General features: G+C 51.1%; 1 protein-coding gene across 2 annotated transcripts in view; it reads left to right on the top strand.

Annotated features, from left to right (window-relative positions):
• The window catches only part of Smad3 (SMAD family member 3), a 109099-nt gene that overhangs the window by 11341 nt on the left and 72340 nt on the right, over positions 1-25418 (top strand). Inside the window, exon 1 of one of the 2 annotated variants that reach the window (XM_032909355.1) lies at positions 3613-3675. The exons of the other annotated variant lie outside the window; for it this stretch is intronic. The gene's annotated coding sequence lies outside the window, so the exon portion shown is untranslated. Of the gene's footprint in view, positions 1-3612; positions 3676-25418 lie in introns of those variants that run through there. 2 annotated transcript variants of the gene reach the window in all.

Raw genomic sequence — 25418 nt, 5'->3', positions numbered from 1 at the left:
AGGAGATTTGAAAGCAGAGGAGTGGTGTCTAAGGCCACTGTTCACCTCCTCTCCCACCCAGGCCTCGAGGCCAGTAACAGCAGCTTTACAGCCTGAGTTATCCAGGTCAGAGACGTAATCCTTACACTGCCATGTGGACAGCTCTAGGCTATGTCTGGAGCAGGTTGAAATGGTGTTTTGCCCGTCAGTAGCAAAGGCGCCTTGTTCAGCCAGGAGGCTCCGGAGCAAGCATTCAGGTAATCAGCCATGACTCATGTCATAGGTTCCTTGGGAAATGAGGGGGAATGTTCCGGAACTCTGTGGATGCTCGTTCTCCCTAAAGGGAGGCCATAAGACAGGATCCTGACCCCTGTGGGTCTCCCCAGGCCTGGCACGGAGTTCTTATACTGACTGCCTCTGGACAGTGTACCGCATGTTAATGGCTATCTAGGCCAGGTTTCCGATTCCAGAGCACAATGCAGCCAGCCGGCATAGCTGCAGTCCACGGCAGACTCAGAGAATGCTATCGGTGTATCAGAAACAGGCTCAGTCTCTTAATGAGTCAGATAAGCCAGGCCTGGTGGTGCACAGCTACAGTCCCAGCACTCAGGAGATCCAGGCAGGAGATTGTAAGCTCCAGGCCAACCTGGATTACACGGTAAGGTCCTGGCTAAAAACCAAAGGGTGGTTGGTGGTGGTGAGATGTTTGAGTTGGTAGGAATGCTTCTGCCAAGACTCGCACACAGCCTGAGCTCTGTCCCTGGAACCTTCACGGTGGAGGGCTCCTAAGCTGTCCTCTGACTGCTACACCCATTTCTGCACATAAACATACAAAATAAACAAAAGCAGGAGAGCGACATACTCCTTTAAACATACAGAACTCTCGTCTCCTCTCTGGACAGCACCTGTAAATTACCTTACCTGTGGAGAGGCCCTTGTTATTCTTGCTAATCTAAGTTGATACTTAAGTTCTTTTTCTTCCTTAGATAAGCTTTTGTGTCTGTGAACTCCACCCCCCCCTCAAGAAAAGGGGTGGGCGGAGAATGGGTTTACGCCTCTTTCTAGAATTGGGGTGGCTTTGTATGTGATTCGTTAAACCATTCTGGATATTTCTCCTATTTTTTTTAAAGACTTAAAAAATGATTTTATGTGTGTAGGTGTTTTGCCTGTGTGAGTGTTTGCACATCACATGCGTGCCCAGTGCCTGCGACTGAGAAGACAGTGTCAGAGCCCCTGGAACTGAGTTATAGATGGCTGTGAGCCCCCAGTGTGAGTCCTGGGAACTGAACCTTGGCCCTCTGCGAGAGCAGCCAGTGCTCTTAATAGTTGAGCCATTTCTGCAGGCCCGACTCTGGGTATTCCTAAGAGTACAATGTGGTTTGCCATTAATAATTACAGCCAGATAGTGGTCAGATCTGAGAGAGTGGTCATCCTGAGTCACTCATCTCTGCACAGTGACTGTGATATCTGACCACGGTCACTGGGAGAATTGTACCAGCCCGTTCCCACAGTATTGCTCAGAGTGACTGGGACGCAATCCCTGCCGGCCCGGGGTTCTGAGGTGAGTTGGCAGCACGATATTAAAACAGGCCCAGACCCTAACCTTGTGTAGTGAGGTGAATGCTAGGGCAGGGCTGGCTGAGTTAGGGCTCTGCTGCTAGAGGCGCTGAATAGAAGGAACCGAGTGGGGGAAGAGGGCTCAGGGATCATGGAGGGAAGGTGGGAAGTAGGGGTATCTGACCAGGCCCTGTCCTTTCTAAACCCAGGCCTTTGTTCCACTTACTGTCCCTGGGTGACATTTAGTGGCCTGGAGCAGAGTTGTCTAACAGGGACAAAGAGCACCTCTGCTCCATTGTAGCCTTAGAAGTGCTGGTTATTGGCTGCAACTTGCGGAAGTTTAGTGGCTCATCCTTCTGCTCCAGAAATTTTGGAAGGTGCTGAGGAAGGAGTTAAAAATAACAGCAAGTTTGCCTTTTCTTTCTCTCCGCGTTAAGTATGAGGACTGTGCCAGGCTTGTGGAGCAAGCACGTGGCCCAGATTAATGAAGGGCCTGCGCCAGTGGAGTCCAGTACAAGACGTGGGGGAGCACAGCAAGGCTTCCCTCCCCCTCCTCCCTCTTCCCTCCCCCTCTTCCCTCCCCCTCTTCCCTCCCCCTCTCCCCTGCACCTCAGCATTTGGTTTTGCCATTGTCTAAAGTTCATCTTCCTTCTTCTCTTGCTCTAAAGAATTTACTGGAAATCCAGGGACAGCCTCGAGCACTCTGAACTCTTAAACTGTTGCACAGGCACAGCCTGGACTTCTAAGCTCTTAGGAATGCAGCCGAGGTGACAGGATCAGTAGTAACAGGATGAGAAAAGCAAGATGCCTGCTTGGAAGATGTCAGTGAGTTCTGAGGTGTCCCTGTCTGCCTTGACGACTGTGGCATCTCATGGAAGGGTTTCCTCTCCCGCTCGGTCACCTACACACACATGTATGGGGTGAGGATAGATGCAGATAGTGATTATTTAATCCTGGCTCACTGGAGATTTGGCCCAGCGTTGATGACGAGGCTAGGCTGATATCATGCTGGTCCTCAGAGAATATTAAGCGGAGGCCTTTGGCTCCTGTGCTCAGGCCCTGCAGTTACCCCAGGGCCCCTCCTCCCTCTGGTCCACTTCCTACTCAGCACTGCAGCCAGGCCCCGCCATCAGGATGCTTTTGGCTGAGGCTATCCTGAATCCCAGCGAGCAACTTCTGCAATATGGAACCTCACCGTCTCCTCCAGATGTGGAGGTTCACACCCCAGACAGACTGGGGAACCCTCATCTTTCCACCTTTCCCTCTTCAGCTCACTGGCCTTCAGTCTTGTCCTCATGTGGCTAGATCACTGATGGTCACAGTTGTTTAAAACATAAAAAAACAAAACAAAACAAAACAAAACCCAACATGAACAGCCCCAGGGGCCTCTCCCCAGGGGCCTCTGTCCTGGAAAGAGTCCAGATGTGTCATTGGCCTGTCACGTTACCCGCAGTCAATGGCAGCCATAGTGGGTTGTCAGCAGGCTTCTTGGGCCCAGTAGGTGCTTAGTGTGGCGCTAGGCACTTCTTAACTAATACCTATTGACTCCAAGTCTCCAGGAGTGGGGCTCTGGGCTCATCCAGGTGTGGACAGCATGGCAAAGAACTCATGTGCTTGGTCCCATCTCCTGTCCTTGCTGTCTGGGGGGAGGTGAAAGACCACCTAGCAGGCAGCCCGATGCACGGAGCACACTGGCAGTTTTAGTTAGGTGTGAAGGAGAAAGAAAGTCAACCAGAGGGGACAATCCGGGCCTCTGAGTACGGTGCCCAAAGGCTATGCGCTTTTTTGTGACCCAAAGCCACACCCACAGGTCCCCTAAGGCAGTTCAGATCTCTGTCTTCAGCAGTCGCTTAGCATCTCACTTCCCTCTGAGGAAGGTAACATCTGCCCTTGTTTGCAGTGGGGCGAGATACCACACCCAATGCTTCCTTCTGCAGGGAAGCAGTTGTCTAGAGATTCCTAAGGGATTCCAGCTCCAGAGTTCTCTGCGCTCCAAGCTGTGTCCCACTGGTCTCCAACTGCGCCATCTCCTAAAAGCCTACGCACGAAGATGTAAAACTCTGTAAGTGTGGCATTGGTAAAACCAGCTCTGGCCGGGCACACCCGGTCTCTACCGTATCCTGTAGGAGCGCTCTGTAGGTGAGGAGTATCCTGGGTCTTTTTACAGTGCACATGGTCTGGTCTTTAGGTCAGCTGGTGACCTTGGTCCAGCTCGTTGCAAACTGCCTGTCCCTGTCCCTAGCCCTTACCGTTTACTTTCCCTTTGATCTAAGTTGTCAAATGTTTCAAGCTGATTCAAGATGGTTGAAGTTTGCCTCCCTTTTTTCTTGCTTAACCGAGTTGCTGTTTTGGCTCTGACCCTCTGTTTTTGCTTTCTCTCGTGCTCTTCTTTTTCTTCTGCGTCCGTGTGCAGATGTGAGTACTGTCGCCATGGTGCGTGCATGTGCCTGTGGAGGATAGACCTAGATCTTCCTGCTTTGGCCTTTCCCCTATTTTTTAAGACATGGTCTCTCACTAAACCAGGACTCACCTGTTCAACTAGATTGGTTGACCAGTGGGCCTCCTCCCCTTCCCTACCTCCCCAAGAGCCACTGTTTCTACCTCTCAGTGCTGGGATTAGAGGTGGGCCTCTGGGCCTGTCTTCATGTGGGTGTTGGGGATCTGAACTTATATTTGGGAGGTGAACATTTCAACTCCTGAGCCATTTCCCTGGTCCCTTTGATTAAGTTACTGATCCCATAAACGGAGGCTGCTGGGGTGGAGTATGGAAGGGGAGTTGACTTACTGCCCAGTCCCTTTGAGCTTGGGTCTGGGACCCTAGCAGCCTCTTTCCTTGAAAACTCTCAATCCCAGGAGCCTGCTGGTCAACCTGGCAGCGACTCCCAGCTAGGCTGCCCCAGCATGAGACCAGTTCTGTTGTAGAAGCCCTGGTTCTGACGTTACCAGTGCAGGTTTACCTCACACAGTGCACCGTCATGTGGGGAGCTGTGCCCGGCAGGGGCCCCCAACTCTTGACGTGACTACACTGTGGATCATCGGCTTCACATGTTTACTGTTGCCAGTTGATGGGCAGGCAGTGTAGCTGTAGTCCCATATCTCTGTGGGCTGCACAGTTGCCTTACTGGGGGTCCTGTGGGAAGTGGTTACCGGTAGGAAGAAGATGGGATAACAGCACTGTTCGCAGAAGGGCTTTGCTTCAGGCAGCTTTTGAACGTCATCGTTTGGCCCCTGCCCTTTTCTTTTTTCCTATGTGCTTTAACTTCGGTGATAGGAAGCGCGGAACCATCGTCAGCTGGGCATCATTCTGCCCAGCTGGGCTGAGTCACGAGCCTAAATCACACTTCTCTCTCTGGGTTTCATTTGTGACCACTGTGGGGATGACTTCCAGGCCCGCCGTTCCTCAGAGTGCCAGGGCCTCAGCTCTGGCTGCTGTCTTGGCGTCTCTGCAAACATCTGTGCAACACCTGAACCTGAGCAGGTACCACTTCTCAGTCCACCATCTCCTCCACCTGCTGCAGCCTTTACCACATGGTCCGACTAAGCACGAAGAGAGTGGACAGACAAAATGAAACGCAGAGGGCCTCTGATGTCTGGAGGTGACGACCCACAGCCGTAATCCCCACATTGGAGGTGGAGGCAGGAGGATCAAGGTCGTCCTCAGTTCTGTAGCCACTGGAGGACACAGGAAACCTTGCCACAAACAGAATGGAAACAGGACTCTAGTGACCACTTCTGCTGGTGGACACTGGCTCTGGGGCTCTGGGGATGCCACCTTGACACCCTGCCTGCTGCTCTTCTCAGCTACGTGATGACAAGCTGTGGCCATCCTGTTATTTTACAGCTGGCTTCTTGCCTATCTCTATCCATGCATTTTCCTGGGAGATGAATGAATGTAGCTCATTGTAATTTCCCCACCTCCAGAGGCAGTCCATTCCTCCGAGGCCTTGTTTGACGGTATCACGGTCATTCTTTATTACAGCCTATTGTCAGTGGTGTTGCTGGCGGTGACTGGGAGCTTCAGCTCTTCCATGAGTTAGAAAGCCTTTGTCATAGTTAGGGTTTCTATTGCTGTGATAAAACACCATAAAAAAAAAGGCAACTTGGGGTTGGGGATTTAGCTCAGTGGTAGAGCGCTTGCCTAGGAAGCGCAAGGCCCTGGGTTCGGTCCCCAGCTCCGAGAAAAAAAAAAAAGGCAACTTGAGGAATGAAGGGTTTATTTCAGCTCACAGTTCTACACCGCAGCAGGACCCCCAGGCAGGAGCGGGTGCAGGAGCTGGCCCGCTTCTCACGGCTTGCTCAGTCAGCTTTCTTATAGAACCCAGGACCATCAGTGAGCTGGGCCCTCCCACATCAGTCATCAATCAAGAAAATGCACCACCAGCCAACCTGTTGGGAACATTTTTCTCAATTGAGATCCCTTCCTCCAAAATGAATCTTGCTTTTGTCAGGTTGACATAAAAACTAGCCAGTACATCTGTAAACATCTTGCCTTCCCAGAGTTGCCCCCCAGTGAAATAAAGCCTCACCTGGACATCTATGCCAGGCTGGGAGAAACCAGGCCACAAGCTAAGAGGGATTTGCGTCGAGCTCCAAGCTCGGGTTTCCTGTGCTGCATGGCACCAGCTGCGCTGCAAACGCTCTGTCATAAAAACACAGGAAGGAAGGCAAATGCGTTCTCACAGGTTGGTTAGAGTTTCTGAAACCCACAATCAGCCTCTCTCATTCTTGAGAGGCCAGAATCCACAGTTGGCTCTGGTCTCTCGGTCCGGCTGCAGCTTCACAGAGCACCCTTTCAAAACTGGCATAGACTCGTTCTGCTAATGGCTTTTCTTAGGAACCTCGGCCAGCCGCAGGGCCACCACGGCTGAGGATTCCGGTGGTGACAGCAGTGTTTCAAAAGCTCACTGCCTTTGCCTTCAGGCATCCTAAGTGAAGGAGAGGAAGTCTTTCGATTAGGTAGCTGGAGGGTGACCTCCAAAGGCATCCAGTAAGTACACGGCTGACCTGTCCCTTCCACACTGTTCCGTCCCCTTGTTGTCTGTTCCCTTCAGGAAAGAGACTTGGAGGTCGGGCTCTTGTGTGGCAGCTTTGTGACCCTGAGTGAGTCACTTGGCTACCCCAACCCCTGGCCTCCCTGTCAGTAAACTGAAGGCGTAGGGCTTTAAAATTTCCTCTGTCTTCAAGGTCAAATTCTTGCGCTTGCATTCAAAGAAATGACGGTTATTCATTCTGAGAGTTTCAGAATCACGATATAATCTCTCTGGGGCTAGAAATTGGGGCCCATAGTTGAAGGCAGGATGGAAAGAAGTTTGGGGTTCAAAGTATTGTGTGGAGTTGAGACTCTTGGATCCTCGTGACTCACCTTTGGTCGTTTGGGCCACTGTGGAAGGTTTTTTTTTTTTTTTTTTTTTTTTTGCCTTGGCTTCTGTCTTCATTACTTTCTCATTGCTGTGACAAAATGCTTGCTCGGCAAGCAGCGGCCTAAGGAAAGAAGGGTCTATTTTGCTTTGTGGTTTGAGGGTGCAGTCTGTCGTGGCCAGGAAGAAATGGTGGCAGGAGCATGAGGCAGTGGGTCACTTTGCAAATGTAGCTCGGAAGCGGGGCGGGGCGTGGGGGTGTGGGGGAGGGAGACGAAGAGCGAGAGCGAGCTGAATGCTTGTGTGCTTGTGTCTACCCGGCTTTCTCTTCACTCAGCCTGGGCTCCTGGCCTATGGGACAGCGTTGCCCCACAGTTAGAGTGGCCTTCAGATTTCAGCTAACTGAACCCAGAAGCTCCCTCACAGAGGTACCCAGTGGCTGTTCTCCTGGGTGATTCTCGCTCCTGTGATGTTGGTAATCGGTATTAACCATGGAGGCTGCCGTACGGGTCCTCCGACCACTTGCTTCAGAATTGCCGCAGGTGGAGCTGAGCACTTTTCTGCAGTCACTAGGTGGTGACTGCAGCTGGGACTGAGAGCCACAGCTGCAGGCGCTTATGTAAAGCTGTGGTTTGGTGTGACAGGCATGTGTGTTCTGGGTGGAAAGTGATGGTGGTCGGCTACAAAAATAAAGCACACGCACTAAGGAGCGAGGCATCCTGGGCCTGGGCTGTTCAGATTCGGTCATCAGCTGGCAGCCTGGTTGTCTCAGCCTCTCTGGGTTCGGTGGTTTCTCAAGAGCTTTGAAGTAGTGGAACCATCTGCACTTGGTTATTTCTGCTCAGGAAACAGAGGACTTGGGGGTGGGGCCAGGGGTGGAGCAGGAATGGATTAAACAGGCCATGACACACACCCACACTTGGTTCATGGGACCTCGACCTCAGCCAATGCTGGCATCCCTCAGTGCCAGATCCTTGGCCGTGCCCTGGTGGATTCTGGGAGCTGTGAAAGGATGGAGAAGTGGGTGTTGCTCCCTGGTTCTTTGGCCAAAGGGTTCCTGTCTTCGGTGGAGAGGGACTGCTACTATGTGGCACTCTAAGAAATCAGTTGGGGTGCGGAGTGGGTGTCAAAACATCGAGGGTGGCTGGGTTGGCGTCTCTGGTGCAGAGGAAGGGACAGGGTTGTTTCCTGGAAGGAAGGCAAAAGTGAGTATTCAGTTAGTGCGGCATGAGCCACGGGGGTCAGCGAATGTGCCGACGTGTATTGAAGGTTCTTAGAGCTGAGTGGTGGACGAGGAGCTTTGCAAAGGCAGACTTTGGGATACAGGGGCTGGCAGTTGGGCCGGGCTATGCCGTTCTTCATTCAGAGAGTCGAGAAACCTGGTAGTTAAATAACTAGCAAGCCGAGGAAGGTGCTTAGAGAAGCGCACAGTGTGCTCTTCCTCCCTGAAGAGCTCAGCGGTACTGCAGGTTTTAGCGTGCGGCTCTCAACCCGTGGTAATGAGGACTTCCTGTGCCATAGTCACACAGTGAATGCCCTTGGGACTGGGAAGTCACTGGTACTGGTGGGGACAGGGACACGGAAGGATGGGAACTAAGCCAGCAAGTGACACACGTGGCCCATCTTCTGCCTCCTGGTATAATGCTATCTGTGTCTGGAAGCCGCCTTGGTGGACACTCGTTGGCAGCCAGCTTTAACGTGGGGTTTTGTTCCCAAGCACTCTCCCTGGCTTCAGGAATAATTTTCTTTCATGGGATTAATTCTCTGCTGGGAACTGGGGTTTGTCCTTTGAGCTAGTTGGTGATCAACTGGAAATGCAGCCTATGGGTTGCTCATTCTGGGTGTTGCCAAGGCTGTCATTCTATGTGGGTGATGATTCCAGGTTTCCCTGGTCATGAGCTGAGTGTAACAGGGCAGATAAAAAGCCACATACAGAGCAAAGTACATCCTTCTAAAGGTAGGCAGCGGGGCGTGGGGTGTGGGTTTGTGTGTGTGTGTGGGTGTGTGTGTGTGTGTGTGTGTGTTTATAAAAAGCCCATATTTTCTGGGCAGCAGAAGCAAAGTTTCCAGTAAACATCTCTGCCCTTGTTACTTTACCTTTTAATTTTGTGTTTATGGTCTGTGCTTCGAGATTGCATGCTCCGGGGCCAGCTCTGCCCGAACTCAGTTGAGCAAGCCACCCTTTGCAGCTTGTGGAACAGAGCTCTTGGCCTTGCTATAGTTCAGTTGATTGACAGCTCCAGCCATTTTTGCCCAGTTCATGGGGGAAGAATCAAGCTCAAAAGCTCAAGGTGGAGGGAGAGGCCACGCATGTGTTGACTTGGCCCCATAGATCACCTTTGTTGGCAAGAGGAAGCCTGCTGTGTGTAGCTATGCCCCAGGCCTGGTTTTCTGGGTTCTCGGTTTGAGGTTTGCTTCTATTGGCTGTGGGAACCCCATCCTGTGGTCCTAGGGGCCTGTGTTTGAGGCCCCACAGTGTTAGCCTGTGCTAAGTAGCTCTTGGTTGTTCTACAGCTCTTCTCAGGGTAAACGGGTGGGTGTGCAGGGGTTGGGGTAGTCTGCTGTGGACTCAGACCCATGAGGTGAGGACAGGGATGTCACTGCAGGTATAAAAACACGAGGATGATGGACGTGGGCAAACAGAGAGCTCAGGGATAGCAGAACCATCCAGGGACCATGTTGGGGAGGGATGGGAGCAGAGAAGAGGAGACACCAGTGGCTTGCTGCCTTGCTGCCTTGCAGGCCACTTTAGTTTGGCCCTGCTAGGAAGACTATTTTCAGATGTTGTCTCCCAGTGAAGAGGGATGAAGGGGAGGGCACCCTTGCTCTCTTTCCCAATGGAGGGAGTGGCTGTGTTCTGCAAGAAGGGAGCAGCTTCCTGGCAAAGACAGGGCTCACCTCTGACCTTTGTTGGGGTGACTTTTCTCTAACAGAGATTGTCCAGTGAGCCCAGAAGGGAAGGGCCCCCACACTTGAACCTGCAGAGTCTCCCGGTGTGAATCAGCTTTCTCCGGAAAATGGCTTTTTAAGAAGTGTTCTGTGTGGGGCTGGGGTGTGCTACTTTTGGACTATTCTAAAGAAGCAAGCTGGGAGCCCAGGCTTGGAGAGAAACACCTTGGAAAACCAAACCCTCACTCTTCTCCTCGGCTGCTGTCCTGGGGACCACCCCATCTGCGTTGCATTTTTTAAAAGGTGTAATCCTTTTCTTTCTTTATGATTATCTTTGTGATTGGGAACTGGTAGAAAACAAGCCAGGTGGCCTGGGTGGCCTTTGTCTTCAGCCCTGGAAGGGCAGGTGTAGGCATGCACTATGGGGTGCAGTGCACTGGCCCCTTAACATAATGTCTTCCATAGTGCCCTGGATGGAGTGGGGCAAGTGACCAGGGTGACCTACTGACCTGTCTGTGGCTGTCCCTTCAGGTCCACATTCTTTGATGGTGGGGTTTCCTTAAGAAATAAATGTACTGGCTGTATGTTTTGTCTCAGAAAACCATGGATCTCTTAACACCTGGCACTAGACTAGGGGAAGTACCAGCCACATTTCCATCATCTGTTATAAAGCTATCTTCCATGCCTAATTCCTTTTAGTCTAAAGAGTTCCTGAAAGTAGGTGCTAGTGCAGATGAGAAAGTGTGTGTGTGTGTGTGTGTGTGTGTGTGTGTGTGTGTGTGTATGTGTATGTGTGTTGTGTGGAGTGTGGAGTGTGTGGGGTGTGGGCATATAGCCGTTCGGTGGTAGACGTTCATCCCTGACTGGGGGCTGTGGATAAAAGGGTCCTTGGTACAAGCAGCCAACAGTGTCTGTTGTTGAGGGCTATGCTCTTCCGTAGGGCTGGCTGTAGGCACTCGGCCTCACATGGGAGCCTGGGTTGAGGTAGAGACAATCTCAAGTTGGCGAAGCCCCACCCCAAGGAGATCATTGCAAGCCCATTGGGGGCTTCTGGAGGCAGGGTGGGATTCAGGACTTGGAGCCTCTCCCAGGGAGACAAACAGCATCTGGTGTCCACTTGTGTAAGACACCCATCTTTGCCACTGGGTAGCTGATGGCTCTGAGGGCAGTCTTGTGCCTCCTTCTACCCTCCCCCTCCCTCAGAATTTGTGGTGAGCCCTGTTACAGACTCCTGGCCCCTCTCTGCATTTCTTACCACTCCCACCCCATCCTCCCCTCCCTACCTCTGACCTCTGCCTTAGACTCCTCCAGTCCCTCCCCTCCCGCCCCTTCCCTTCCTTCCACAAGAGGGGACTTACCCTGTTTACTTTCTTGTTCAGAATGACTGTGGTTGTTCCCTTGTCTAGTTAGACTCTGTTGGTGACAGACGGAGAAGCTGAGTCCCGTGGGGTGTGTCCTGGGACTTGTCCGAGATCGTGCGGAGAGTAGTGTCAACGTTAGGAATAGCTCTTTGACTCGTATGCCTGACTTTTTAATTGCTCGGCTTTGTACAAGGCCCAGTGTTGAATGTTTTTCTTCTGGGGCAGTCCCAGGTAGGCTGGGCACCGACACACCAAAGGTGGTGCGGTTTGTTATCTGGATAGCTTACAGGAGTGCGGGTGCTTCCAGCAGCTGCACCCCTGAAGAGTCCCGCTTAGCATGGGTGGCAACACAGAATCCGTATTCCTGGAGCTCATGCACAACGTGCAGGCAGCTCCTCTGAAGAGCCCCCACCCAGCAGTTATTTCCTGCTTTCAGTATCCTGAGGAGGATCCTGTGAGTCTTTGTGAGTTGGTCATGGATGTTCTGAGCCTCCCTTGATGCTGGTGGAGGCAATGTTTCAATCCAGAAGAAATAGCAGCTAATACTAACTCCATTTTCTTGGTAGTTGGCAGACTGGCAAATGGTCATTATCGCCAGAGCAGCCAGCATCCCGCATGGTAAAAACCACATAGCAAGGGGTAAGTGCGTGGGGCTTGTAAGAACAGGTAGGAGGTGGCACTGGGCTGTACTCTCTGATGCTGGCCTAGAGAGCCTGGTTGTCTTCATGTGCATAGGGCACGCGTGAGCCAGGAGCTGAGCGGTTCCACTCAAGACCAAAGTCAGAAAGAATACGTAATTGTATCTGGCAGTCCTCAAGGCTCTCTGCTTCAGGCTCCTCCTTAAAGCCAGCCTCTAAGTTTCTCAGGCAAATCAGCTTGGGCTGAGAGCGAAGGACTCTTTTTACAGGAGGTCGTGGTCTAACTGTACAGTGTGACTGTACAGTGTTTGCTAAATGTCACCCATTCACCTCACATGGGAAGCGCCCCATGGCTCCTCTTCCCTGGGTGGGTTACTGCCATCGTCTGCTCAGCTCAGGCGAGGAGGCCACTTGCTTCAGGGTCCCCGGAGGTCCTATGCACAAATCCATCTGGTTACCAGCTGGCTTCAGGAGCCATTTCCTTATTTTTCTCATATATATATATATATATATATATATATATATATATATACACATACACACATATACACACACATATATGACAAATCTCATTTACATCTTATATTTCATATATGCACATATATAATATGATATCTAATGTATAATATATACACATATGTACATACTATATAATATATGTATATAATTTATATACATAATATATACATAAATGTGTGTGTGTGTGTGTGTGTGTGTGTGTGTATGTATATGTACATGGGTGTACATAAAAGTCAGAGGACAGCTTTCAGGAGTCACTTTCTGCTACTATGAGTTCCAGGGATTGAACTCAGGTCAATGGGCGTGTACACTCTTACCCTGGGGACTCATCTCTCCCCTCCCCTTCTCCCTCTCTTCTTTTGACAGGGTCACTCTGTAGTCCAGGCTAGCTTGAACTTGAATTCTCCTGCCTCAGCTTTCTGAGTGTTGGGATTCCAGGTGTGTACCACATGCCCATCTCAGTCTAGCTCCTTTTGACTTTAATTAAGCCTGTGGGAGAGGACATAGAAACTCTTCTCCCCGTTGCCTCTGTACCCTGACTCACCATGGCCCCCCACTCTCACTGGTGTTCCCTGTGGGCCTTAAGTGCCATAACTACTCAGCCACCCAGCCCCTGCTGCTGTGTGAACAGCTTCACAGTTCCCCAGCACCCCAACAGTCTCTAGGTACCCTGTGTGCAAGGACTTCCAGCCTGCCATCTAGACTAGAGCCAGACCCCATCTCCAAACCTAAGAGAAGGACGGCTGGAGGAGGTTTGGGGTCTGGCTGGTTACCTGCCCTTCCCAGCAGCAAAGGCCCCAGCATGATACTCCTGTGACCTCTCTAGCAAGTGAGTCACTCACCTCTGGATAACCACCAGGTACTTTCAGGAGGAACTTCTGGTGTCATTGTGGCCGTGACCATGGTTTCAAGAAAATAAGGTGTTTTAAAATTGAAAGTACAGACCGTGGCTGTCTCTGCTGTTGTCATGGATTCTTGCCTCCCCAGCTTTCCTTTGCAGTTGGCCTTGGCTTTGTAGTTGGCACCCGTTTCAGATATTAATGATATTTGGGGGGTGCTGCATTCATCAATTTACCTCTTTTAATTCTTGCAAGTGGCCTTGCAGGACCCTCCAGGACCCTCTGCTGGTATAAGCGCTTCTGAGTGCTGTAGTTGGTCGTTATTGGAGTCGGTTGTTACATTGTGTTATTCCCTGTCTAACTAGGGAAGTGGACCTGTGTGCTCCACTTACCACAAAGGGAATTTAATACGGGACCTTGGCTACACAGGTGATAGGGGAGCTGAGAGCCAAACATGGGGAGACAAGGTGACCCAGAGCTCAGTGGGAGGCCACTGCCAACATTAGTCTGGAGGGATAAAGGGAAGAGATGTTGTTCTGAGTACTTAGGGTCAGGGTCACCATGGGCCCCTAAATAGAAAGCCGATTGGGATCACACATCCTCCAAATCCTGTGGCTAGCCTGGCCATCTATGTGAACCTCTATCGTAGCCTAGTTCAGGTTCTCTCCTTCTCCCTATCCCTGTACATCTCCTGCTCCCTGTGCTTCCCCCCTCCCCCTCTTCTCCCCTCCCCCTCCCCCTCCCCTTCCCTCTCTTCTTCCCCCTCCCCTCTCTCTCCTCCCCTCCCCCTCTCTCCTCCTCCTCTTTCTTCTTCTTCTTCTTCTTCTTCTTCTTCTTCTTCTTCTTCTTCTTCTTCTTCTTCTTCTCTCTCTCCCAACCCTACTCCATCTCTCTCCCTCTCTTCCTCTTTGTTCTACCTCCCCATCCCTCTTCCCTCCCCTCCCCCCTCCCTCCCCTGTCCCCTTCCCTCTTCCTCTCCTGTTCCTACTGCTCAAATCCTGTCAAGCAGGGTGTCAAAGACAAGCAGTAGCCAAGGCTTCCATGGTGTAGGAGGAAGGATGTGAGCTAGCCCTGTCCCAAGAGGCAGACAAAGAGGCCACTTCGCCACGGAGCCATGTGCAGCGTGGCCGCTGCTAAGAAGGGAAAGCGGAACTGGGTAGCTGATGCTCTGCTGACGGGTGGTAATGTTGGAACTGTGAGCTGGCAGGGCTAATTGAAGCTGGTTCCCCATAGGACACAAGGGAGATACTTGTGACTGTTTTCTTGCCTCCCACAGCCTCTGGGACCAATGGAAGGCTTGACTGGCATGTAAAGTGTATACTTTAGTGAGTCTGGTCAGTGCCATCCTATTCAGGGCCTTCCTCAGTGGCCAAGGACACTACAGCTCAGAGATGGCAAGGGAAGAATCTGACCCCAGATCACGTTATTTCTGGTCCTCAGCTGTTCAGGCACCTCCCCTTCAATGTTCCGAGCTCTGGCCCATCCATCTTTTGGCAAGGCTTTGGACACCAAAACCTTTTGAGGCAGCCTGCACACTGGCCTATGGGGATGGGCCTAGAAAAGCCAGCCTGAGCCCTGGACAGGTTAGGGCATGCAATTTCAGACCTTGGAACTATCTGAGTTGCAGCCAGAGGTGACATTAAGATGTGTGTGTGGTGAAGATGAGATTCACGGTGACTCTCTACCTGCACCTGGAGTCAGCCAGGTGCTGTCCCCTCAGCCTCTGTCCTTATACAAGGTTGCGGTATTTACCTGAAGGCCGACTCAGCAAAGAATCCTCCTGCTTGGCTCAAAATTGCTGCCCTTCGGAGAGGGCTGTGGCAGGGTGGGGCGATGTGATAGTGTGGAGGCCAGGGCCTGCTCCAGCAGGTCCTAATGACTCTAAATAACCATGTTGGAGGCAGGGCCTTGAACTTAATAAATACACATTACTTCTGCAGCCACGGCCATCAGAGCTCGTAATTACCTGAGCTGTGCCGCACAGTCTGCACTAGAGCAGACAGGGATGTGACCACACGTCTTTATTGCAGTCCTCTGGACCCATGCTTGAATTTTTCATTTAAATCTTAGCAGGTTGTGGGTGTCTTGGTTGGCCACAGCAATGTGGACTCAGAGTTGCTGTCATTTTTCGCTGCAGTTAAGTACCTGTGTGTTTTGACCAGACCTGGAAGCTCCAACTTCTGGGAGGGCAGAGGTGCTGCTCGCAGGAGTCACTTAGTGGCTGGTGACAGGTCCTGAGAAGTCACCCTGAAGCTGGCTGGCTCGGTAGGCCCTAGGCAAGTCACGTGACTTCTTTGAGCCTCTGTTTTCTCCATTAGGAAAGTATTTTAGGGCTGTTATAAGAGGGGTTTAATGTATATACAAATGTTAGCTTGTCTTTGTGACCTTGCTAAGAGCCAGGAAGTGGCTGGTCCCAACCTTCATCCCTTGGTGATAATCAGATACAGAATGGACACTTGGTGTGTGCATCCGTCTGTATTGTAAAGATTTATGTATTTTTATGAGTGTCTGCAGCGTGCATGTGTGTGGACCATTTGTGTGTGTGTGGTATACACTGAGGCCTTAAAGGATGTCTGATCTCTTGGAACTAGAGTTCCAGATAGCTGTGAGCTGGGAACTAAACCTGGGTCCTCTGCAAGAGCATCCAGTGTTCCTAACCGCTGGGCAGTCATCTTTCTGCTTTTCCATCTGACTTATTTTAGCTGGGTAAGCAAGCAAGCTGACCCCTGGAGCCAGTGTGTCACCCTCAGAAAGGTTAGGAAGGCCACTGAGGTCTCCAAGTCCCCAGGTACTGAAGTGGCCAGGCATTTTAACAGGTCTTTCTCTTCTTTCAGTGTTTGAGGTTTTAACCAGCACTTCTCCGCCATCTGAGGTGGTATCTTTAGCTCCAATATCCCAAGTGTGCAAGCTTTTGACATTATGACATGGCATTGTTATTTATAAAGTTTACACCCAAGGACACAGTCTGGTCACATCCGAAAAAGTCCCACAAAGGAGTTCATGATGCTTTCATTGGATTTTAGTCAGTTTTGGTTTGGCTTCAGAGCTGTCCCAGAGCACTTGCCGATGTGAGCTGGACACACACATATAAAAAGTGGGTAAAGGGCAGCTGTGGGAGGGGCCTTTTGTTTGTTTTGTTTTGTTTGTGTGAATGTATGAATATGTGGTGAGGCCAGCATGTGCAGTTCTGAGGACAACATCCCGGAAACCGTTCTCTCCTTCCACCACGTGGAGCCCAGGGATCAAACTCAGGGTGCCAGTCTTGGAGACAGGCCCCTTTGCATGCTCAGCCATTTCCCCAGCCCAGGAGTGTGACTCAAGTGTGCCCTTCCGGTGTGACCAGCCTCATGGGCATTTCATGGGGAGCAGTCACAGACCCTTGCTTGGTTCAGTGACCTGTGGCTGCCACCTTGGATCTCTTCCCAATAGTTATTTTATTTGAACCAGTACTCTGTGAGGGGAGGGGAGGGCCAATGAGGTGAGGAATGGGAGCGGGAGGAACATGTGGTTCTTTCTGCCCCATTCCTAGACGTGTTGCGGTGTCCCATGAGCACAGGATCCAGCCAGATGCACAGCGTGAAGGGATGGGGGCAGAGTGCTAGGTAAGATATCACAGCTGTAGCCTGTCACTTAGCGCTTGGACCAGAATTTGTTTTGGATGCAGAAAGAAAAGCCTTTCAGCCACCTCTGGGACATCTTGCTGACCCAGCAAGCCTGTCTCCTCCCTCATCTTCCTTCCCGAGATCAGCCAACAGCTTACTGTGAAAGTGAGAGCGGAGGAGGAAGAGGAAGGTCAGAGCTGCCCGAAGGGCCTTTCCTCACAGAACCTCTCTTCCTGTGGCTCTTTAGGGGAATGTGTTCCCAGGCGAGCGGGAAAGAGAAACTATGGAGTGAAGCTGACACTGGGCTTTGATGCTTCTGTCCAGTGAAAACACATGAGCAAAACACACATTCTATGCACAAAGATTCTATAGACTAGTTAAATACTCTTATAAAACCATCGTCATGTGAGATCACCCAACTCGGTGAATAGTAAAATCATAATTTTCTTAAGACTGTGTTGAATGACAAAATGAAAGAAAAGCTTAGTGTGTGTGTGTGTGTGTGTGTGTGTGTGTGTGTTGGAATTCACTGCTATATGCTCAGGCTGGCCTGGCTCTTTCTAGCGATTCTCCTGCTTCAGCCTCTGAGTGCTGAGGTAGGCAGGTATCACCATACCCAGCTCATGAACTCTGTGCTAGGATTCACACACCGTGAAGCCAGTGCTATATGTAGTCCCAGGCCGGCCTTGTGCACACAGGATCTTGCTAGATCCTGGATCTGCTCACAAGATAGTTGACTTAAAAGAGAACTTGCAGGCAAATGGGTATTTTCTTGATCCAAAGAATTGCTGTCCACAGTAATGGCACCGTTATTTGTACTTAAGGACTTTAGAGGTTACCCTCAACTTGCCCTTGGGGGGGCATTTTGGGGAGTACAGTACATTTGCTCAGGAGCTTTTGTACAGTCTAGGGTGGAAGCCTGGGCAGCTAGCTGAGAGCAGCTCTGGTTCAAGTCCCAGCCTGACCTCCCTGAATGGGTCACTTAACAGACCAAGTCTGCTGTCCTTGTGGCTATTAGGAGTGTGGGCTACATGGAGGCTGAAATCCTGGATCTGGTTGGGTCCGTCTCTTACTGCTTGCTTATTTTGGAGCAGTTTGTCCAAGTTTAGCAAAGCCTTAGTTTCCCCATCTATAAAATGAAGACCGTGTGGTCACAAGGATGACCTGAATTCAGGGAGAGGCTCTGACACTAGGTCTGGGTTCCTTTATCTGTGAAATGGAGTGAGCACGGGTAGGCCCACCCTACAGGGTGAGATTTAGCTGATATTACGTAAGCACTTGCAGCAGTTGTGGTGACGAAGGCTGAAGAAGAAGATGGGTTTGTACTGGTATCTACCCAGAGCCCTAGCTCCAAGCTTTAACTTCTGAGACTCTGAGTCTGTCTGAGGGGCTGCTGCCCCAGGCCCCTAAGCAGCTCTCCAAATGGTTCTTTAGAAACCGCTAGAATGAAGGAAAATAGCAGAGGTTGAAATGTGGAGCTCTAGATCCTCCTCTGAGGTCTCAGCCTCTGTCCCCATCAGACAGCCTTGGTCTGTCCTTTCCTCAGTTAAGCCTCAGTTTCACTAACTGTGGAATGGGGTGAGGATGAGTGGGCCTTCCTTATGGGGTGAGATTTAGCTGACTGTGTAGACGCCTACAGGGGAGGTGGGATGGGGAGGGGTGGATGAGGGTCAAGTGTATGGGCAGGAGAGACTGCTAAGTTGGTGAAGTACTTGCTGCACAAGACCAAGGACCTGAGTTTGATCCCTAGAACTCTCACAAAAAGACAGGCATGGGGCTGTGCACTTGAAATATCACACTGGAAACAGGCACATTGTCTGCATTTACTGGCCAGCCAGCCTAGCCGAACTGACCTAGCCTGGGCCAGTGCCAATGACAGAGCCTGTCTTGGAAGACAATGGATAATGGATAGCTTCTGGGAGACCACACCTGGTATTGACCTCTGACATCTACATATGTGCATACATGTGTGTATACACAAACACACACATATACACATGCACACACACATGTAACACACACGTGTACACACAGATACATGCACACATGTACACACACGTACACACACTCATGCACATACACACGCACACATGCACACACAGGCACACATGTACACTCACACACACATACACACATGTGTACATATATGTACACACACGTGCACACATACACACACATATACCATGAATGAATATAACAGACAAAAGTAGTTTTAAAAATAAAGTTTTAAAAATAAATATATGGAAATACCATAATAAAGCTTATTGATTTAAAATTAAAAGTATTTGAATATTGATGTTATGATAAACCTTCTGGATTTCTAATTATGTGTAGCACCTGTGAGGAGAGGAGGTGTGAGGGACCGTCTTAACGTCCCCGGATCAGGTCAGGAAGGAAGGAAGAAGGAAGAGGGAGAGAGAAAGCTGATGGGGTTTGGCTTTGTCCCCTGGCTGGAGCCACAATGGCAGGTTTTGGGGCCTCAGGAAGGGAGCAGCCCTGTGGTTGCCTGGCCAGCGTCAGCTGTGGGGCGGGAGGGGCCACAGTGAGTAGTGGGGGTTTCTTCCTGCCTGGCCTCCCAAGCAGGCCTCTTTCTGCCTGGCTCAGGCCTGGTAGCCCAGAGGCAGACCACAGAGTACATTTGAGGCCTCAGCCGCTCATTTCGAGGGTGGGGCAGAATTTTTCTCCTGCCACAGTGAGCTAATTAAAGAAAACAGGCTTTGAGAGTTGGGAGAGCCGGCCACAGAGTGCTGGGGAGGATGGCTGTGGCAGAGGAGGCCACCGGAGCCCCCAGAAGGCAGGTGGAAGCGGACGCTGAGGTGTTCATCTGTCCCCAGGGAGAGGAGTGGAGGAAAGAGATCACTGTGGGGTGGAGGGTAGGCTTGTCACTGAGGACATACATGGAGGGAGTGTAGGCTCTGGGGAGGGATAGCATTTGAAATGGTCACAGTTGTGGACTTTGCCCTGAATTGTGGATTGGATTTATGTCCTGGGGGCCCAGTTGTTAACACTGCATGTTCCCATGTCCTCTGCTCCCAGGCCACGCCCTTTCCAGCCTCAGTCTGGAGAGAATGGATGTGACTCCTGAGTTTCCTCAGAGAAAATTGGGACCACAAGCAGCAACTGACTCTCTTAGTTTGAAGTCACAGGGCTGGAAAGCAGGGGTGAGGACACAGGACATGGGTTGCCACTGGATTAGGCATGTTCTTTGCAGGGAGTGGAAATCTGGCATCAATTCCTAAATGAGTGCCCATCCCTATGTCCTAGGACCAGCTCCTGGCTTACACTGTATAAGCCATTGAAACACAGATTGCAAAACGAGGCCTAGGAAACCCATTCAGAAAAATCCTGTTATCAGTCATTGTGGAAAGTGAAAAATCAGAGCACCACAAACTGCATAGTTTATTATTTTATTATATCTCATGTGCAGAGGGGCCACTGGTCTGTATGAGTGCATGTATGGTTGTTGTTATACAGGGAGATCTTCCTCTTGGTGACACACGGGCAGAGGGGAGGGGAGGGGAGGGCATGCATGCAGGAACGTTTCCATTCACCTGCGTGGAAGTCAGGACTTGAACAGGAACCCTGGCAGCCGTGACTGCAGGTGGGCTATGCAGGGAGATGTTGCCGTGTTGGACCAACCCTAACAAGCATTCAGCCCACCTTGTACCTTACATAGGTTCCCTTCTTTAAGTTTCACTAGTAATGAATAGTTCTGAAGTTTGCAGATGGCCTACTTATTGACCCAAAGAATGGTCAGGGGTTAGGAATGTGACTCCGTTGGTAGATTGCTTGCCCAGCATGCATGAAGCCTTGGACTCCATCCTCAGCGCCATTTGAAATGGGCACATCTGTCATCCTGGCGCTTGGGCGATGGAGGCACTGAGGATCAAAAGTGGAAGGCTATCACTGGCTACCTAATGAATTCGAGGCCATCCTTGGCTACATGAGACTGTCTCAAGTAACGCAACACCCAACGAAACCCAGTCCAACCAGAACACTCAGTGAAGTGTTATTTTCAGTTAAGAAGCGAGAGGAAGACGCTATATCATTGTGCACCTTGAAAATGTGCTGAGTAAGAAGCCAGACGCCGCCCCTCCCCAAGCCGTTATTAAGTGATTCTGGAGACACAGAGTACCCAGGATTGCCAGCCTGAGAGAGAAGGGGGCAGATGAGTGGTTATGGGACATGAGGTAGGGGGTGAGGGGAGAGACTACTGTGGGGACAGGGCTAGCGTGTGTTCAGAAACCGACAGATGTCACTGCTGACAACAATGTAAATGAACTAAGCCCCACTTGATCGTACACGTTAGAGCTCTAGAACGTTAGCTTTTTATGTGATCTGTCGTTTATATCCAAGCCAAGCACATGCCTGGCCTTATGACACTGTGGTTATTGGAGGGTGTGTTGCTAAAGGGGTCATCTGTGTGCACTGAGGCTGAGCAGAGCATTGTCCTGCCCTGGTCAGGTTCTACCTTTCTAAGGAACCGGAGATCCAGAGAGGGCTAGTGACGTGCCCAAGGCCACAGAGCAAGCTGCTGGGTTGATTGTTAAGATCCTAGCTTCAGTCTGCTCTGAGAATGTCACAGTGGGGGAAGTTGCTGGGTACACCTGATGGAATTGTTATTTTGTGCCTTCCAAGGGTGCTGGGGATTCTGCCCTGGTGGAAAATGCCCTAGGTTAACTCTGCAGATTTTGGCCTGTGTCTGCATGGATGTTCTAGAATAATTCTAGCCGCACCACTCGGTTTGGATGTTGAGCGGAAGGAATCTATTGTGTGTGAATGTGCACACGAGGCTGTGATGGGGGTATCTCCATGGCACGCTGTGGCTGCTTTTCTGTTTGTGTGTGTGTGTGTGTGTGTGTGTGTGTGTGTGTGTGTGTGTGTACATAGGTACATGTGAAAGCCAGAGATCATCCTCAGGTGTCTCCTTCAGTCGGTCTCTTTTGTTTTTATGAGACAGTTACTGGAACGTAGCGATTTGCCTCGGCTGGCTGTCTGGTGAGCTCCAGGGACCCTCTGGTGTCTGCCTCCTCAGTACCAGGATCTAAGTGCTTGCTACCACACCCAGTCCTTTTCCGTGAGTCCTGGGAATTGAACTCATGTCCTTGTGCTTGTGCAGTAAGCCCTTGAACGACAGAACCATTTCCTCAGCCCTGCTCTTTTCCTTTCGGCTGTGAGCATCTGGCATGACACGAAATAAGCCTTTCTAGGACCCAGTTCACTACTCGTTCTGCTTTAAGACCATTGTGAGCCCAGCGCAGGGTGGATGTTTATGGTATCACGAATCACATGGGCATCAGTGGGCTCTGTAAACACTGCTGTATCAGAAGAGGGCTTCAAAATAAGCCCGCCCCGTGTGGCTCGGTCCTTTTGGGAGCAGCTCTCTAACATGCTGTCCTGGGTAGTGACAATGCCCTAGTTATGATGGTACCATCTGAAGAGGCTGAGCTGGCATAGAGGGAAAGGTGTGCTTATTTAATCTTTAGGAGAAGCAGGAGAAGGTTCTTGGAAATGTCATCTTGGGAAAGCATTCTGAAGTACGATCCAGGGACAAGGAATGACAAGCCCTGAGTCTTCTTACTCTGGACTTTTGGGAGTGGCCTCTCCTGTCCAAGCCTAGCTGTCTTACCTGAGCATGAGCAGCATGCCAGCCTTCATAGCCCCTGGGGCTGCTGTGAGGCAGTAGCTTTGCCAGGCTTTCTTACCTGTGCAGGCATTTGTGGAGTGGTGAACCTGAGGGACAGGTGGGATTGCGAGATGAAATGATTGCCCTTGCTTTGTCTCTGGTTTCTCAGGGGAAACGACCTGGAATACCTGGGGTCTCTTCTGCCATTGACCACAGGGTCTGCCCCTTCCCTTTAGGGATTACGCATATTCCTCCATCCTAACACTAACCAATCTCGATCCTGCTTAGCTGTATTGGACCAGATGGAGATCAGGTGAGCTCATGTGGCGTGGCCAGAGACTTAATTGCATTCTTTCTGGTCACCTGGAAGGCCAATGCATTTTGAGTGAGTGGCATTGATCTTAGGACCCTCTAGTCCCGCCATGCTAGTCAGGTCATAGTAGGGCAGGATGGTGGGGGATGATGGGAGTGAGTATGTGTTGGGGACATGCACTGGAATCTGTGTCCCATCCAGGAGAGGCGAGCAGGGTGAGTCAGAAGGGACCACTGCCCACTGCTTTTCCTTTTGAAACGTTGTGTTGTTCACACAGTCACCACGCCCTTGCCCAGAACTGTGTGTAAAGCACTTACAATACGCAAAAGGCGGCTCTTTTCAAGATGAGCTGGCCCAGCCACCCTCTCGAAGCCAGTGGGATTTGTGTGAACATTCAGGTCCTTCCTTGGCCACAGGAATTTGGGGTCTGCCTGGGGTACTGGTCAGGGCTAGTGCAGACTGGCAGATGTGGATGGATGTGGTGCAGACTGAGATTCTGGCAAACAGGTATAAGCCTGAGTTTCTCCATGACCTTAGTTGGTTGGTCCGGAGCAGGGACAGACTGAAGTGGATGGGTAGGACCTGGACTCATTCCGTTCCTGTGGACTGGTATATGGTCCCCTAGCTGGGTACTGAAAGGTCTCTGGTGCCCAGCACTGTCTGGATCTGTCTTCACTCCTTCTGGCTGGGGCTCGCCCTGGCCCCTCCCAGGCATGCTATATGCACCTGCTGCCACATTCATCGGCTGTCATATATCGTGGAGTGTGTCCCGGCCTTTCACACCCTTCTCTCTGTCCTTTGTTCCCAGAATGGTTCCACCTCCCTTGCCTTGGTTACCCCCAGCTCTCTCTCTAACCACCTTTCCTTTCTCTGAATGTCTGCTGAGTCACTTCCTGCCTAGGGCGCAGAGCTCAGTAAATATTTTTGAATGTATTAATTTGGCCCTTCTCCACAAAGGTAACTCGCCCATGTGTCATTCATCCGCCCAGTTCTGACTGCTGGAGTTCCCTGTTCGGAAGCCCTGTCTTGTGCCTGCCTTGTTCTCCTCCCCCCTGCCTTCCACCACTCGGGGGGGGGAAGTCCAGGGTGCTGTGATGAGGGTGGGGGTTGGACGAGAGTTTGAGGAAACAGCAGAGACCTGTGCAGATATGAGTTAAGGATTGATTGAGTTCAAGCTGTCGGTACCTGTGACCTGACCTGGTCATGACTTAGGGCACCCAGAACAGGTGGAGAGCCAGGTGCTACTGGCCCAGAAATAGGAGCTCAGTACTCTATGCACTGGTTGGGGCTTCTGGTTCATCAGCTCACTTGGCCCTCTCCTCTCGGATGCTGGTGGCTTTGGCTTGTCCATGTGTGGCAGCCCAGCGTCTACTCTTCTTCATTCCTGTATGGTTTTCCTATGCATCTATTCGGCAGAACACTGGGCCTGAACTGAGGCCAACACTGATGGCTTCCATCACCTTTTAATCCTGGGGAAGCCTGGTACTCTGTCACTTCTAGTAACCAACGAGGGCATAGGGGGGCTACTGTGTAACCCCCTCTTTGTATCTAGCTTGTTCCTAGGCCCTAGTAAATGCTCAGTGTGGGTTGGTCAGTGGGGCCATGTGTCTTATTAAGCAGCTTCGCCTTTTCCGAGGTGCTGACATTGAAGCTATTGGAGGTGACTATACAGAAGGGAGCCGGGGACCTGGAGGAAGGAAGAAGGGGGTCAGTGCTGAGCTGTGTGTAACAGGCCCTGCTTTTCAAAGAGCCTGGCCTGCTGGGTTTGTTGTGGCAATGTTCAAAGGCAGGAAAGTAGATACCATCAGACTTCAGACTGCTCACCCCCACCTCCTCCGCCTCTAACAGCCCAGAGTGTCACTCAGGGTAGGCAGGCAGGGCAGGCGTGGGCATTTTTCATCTTTTATAAACTCTACGCTAGCACAGTGCATGCTGCTTCCTTGTCCTCGGAGAGTTTGGTGAATGAATGAGCTCATGCTTTCCTGTTCTCACGGGAGTGGGTGGGTGCCGGCGTGTACATTGAGCGGCAGCACCCTTGGGGGGGATGAGGCACGCTAGCATGGAATGCCTCATCGCAGAAGAAAATAGACCTCTACGAAGAAACTGTCCTGTGGGGTGAGGTGGGGATAACTCCAGCACTTGAGAAGCTGAGACAGGAGGATTATGGATTTCAGATCAGAGCGAGACCCCTGCCTCACACATGTCCAAACTGAAGTAAAACCAAGTCAAGTGTGGTGGCTCAGGACTGTAAAACCAGCACTTGGGAGGCTGAGGCAGGAGGATTGCTTTGAGTTCACAGTTCAAAGCTAGCTGGAGATAAATAATGTTGAAAACCAACCAATGGGACAAACAAACCAAGGCTCGTCTTTTGATTCATCTTCAGTGGTTCAAGTGGCTCCGTGCCATCCTTGCTTGGGTCCCAGTTCAGAAACATCTGAGCCTATTACCCTCTGTTTCTGGGCAGCAGTGGCGGAGGTGGCAGGGGGAGGGGCACACTTCTGCACACACTATCAGCATCCATTCGCACTGTGGGCAGTACCCTCCTGCCAGCCCGTTTCCCATTAATCCCATCTGTTGTGGCAGGTGGCAGAGGACAGATGACTTTGGCAAGGGATTTGGCACACGTGGCCAGGTTTATACTGGATCTCTATAGTCCCACTATCTGGTTATCTTGTTTCCTCGATGGTCATTGTCACACTAGAAAGTACTTCCTGTGTGGGCTTCACCCACCCTCTTCC

The sequence above is a fragment of the Rattus rattus genome, chromosome 8, assembly GCF_011064425.1.
Source record: "Rattus rattus isolate New Zealand chromosome 8, Rrattus_CSIRO_v1, whole genome shotgun sequence".
Lineage (NCBI taxonomy): Eukaryota > Metazoa > Chordata > Mammalia > Rodentia > Muridae > Rattus > Rattus rattus.
This window is presented reverse-complemented; position numbering and strand designations above follow the sequence as displayed.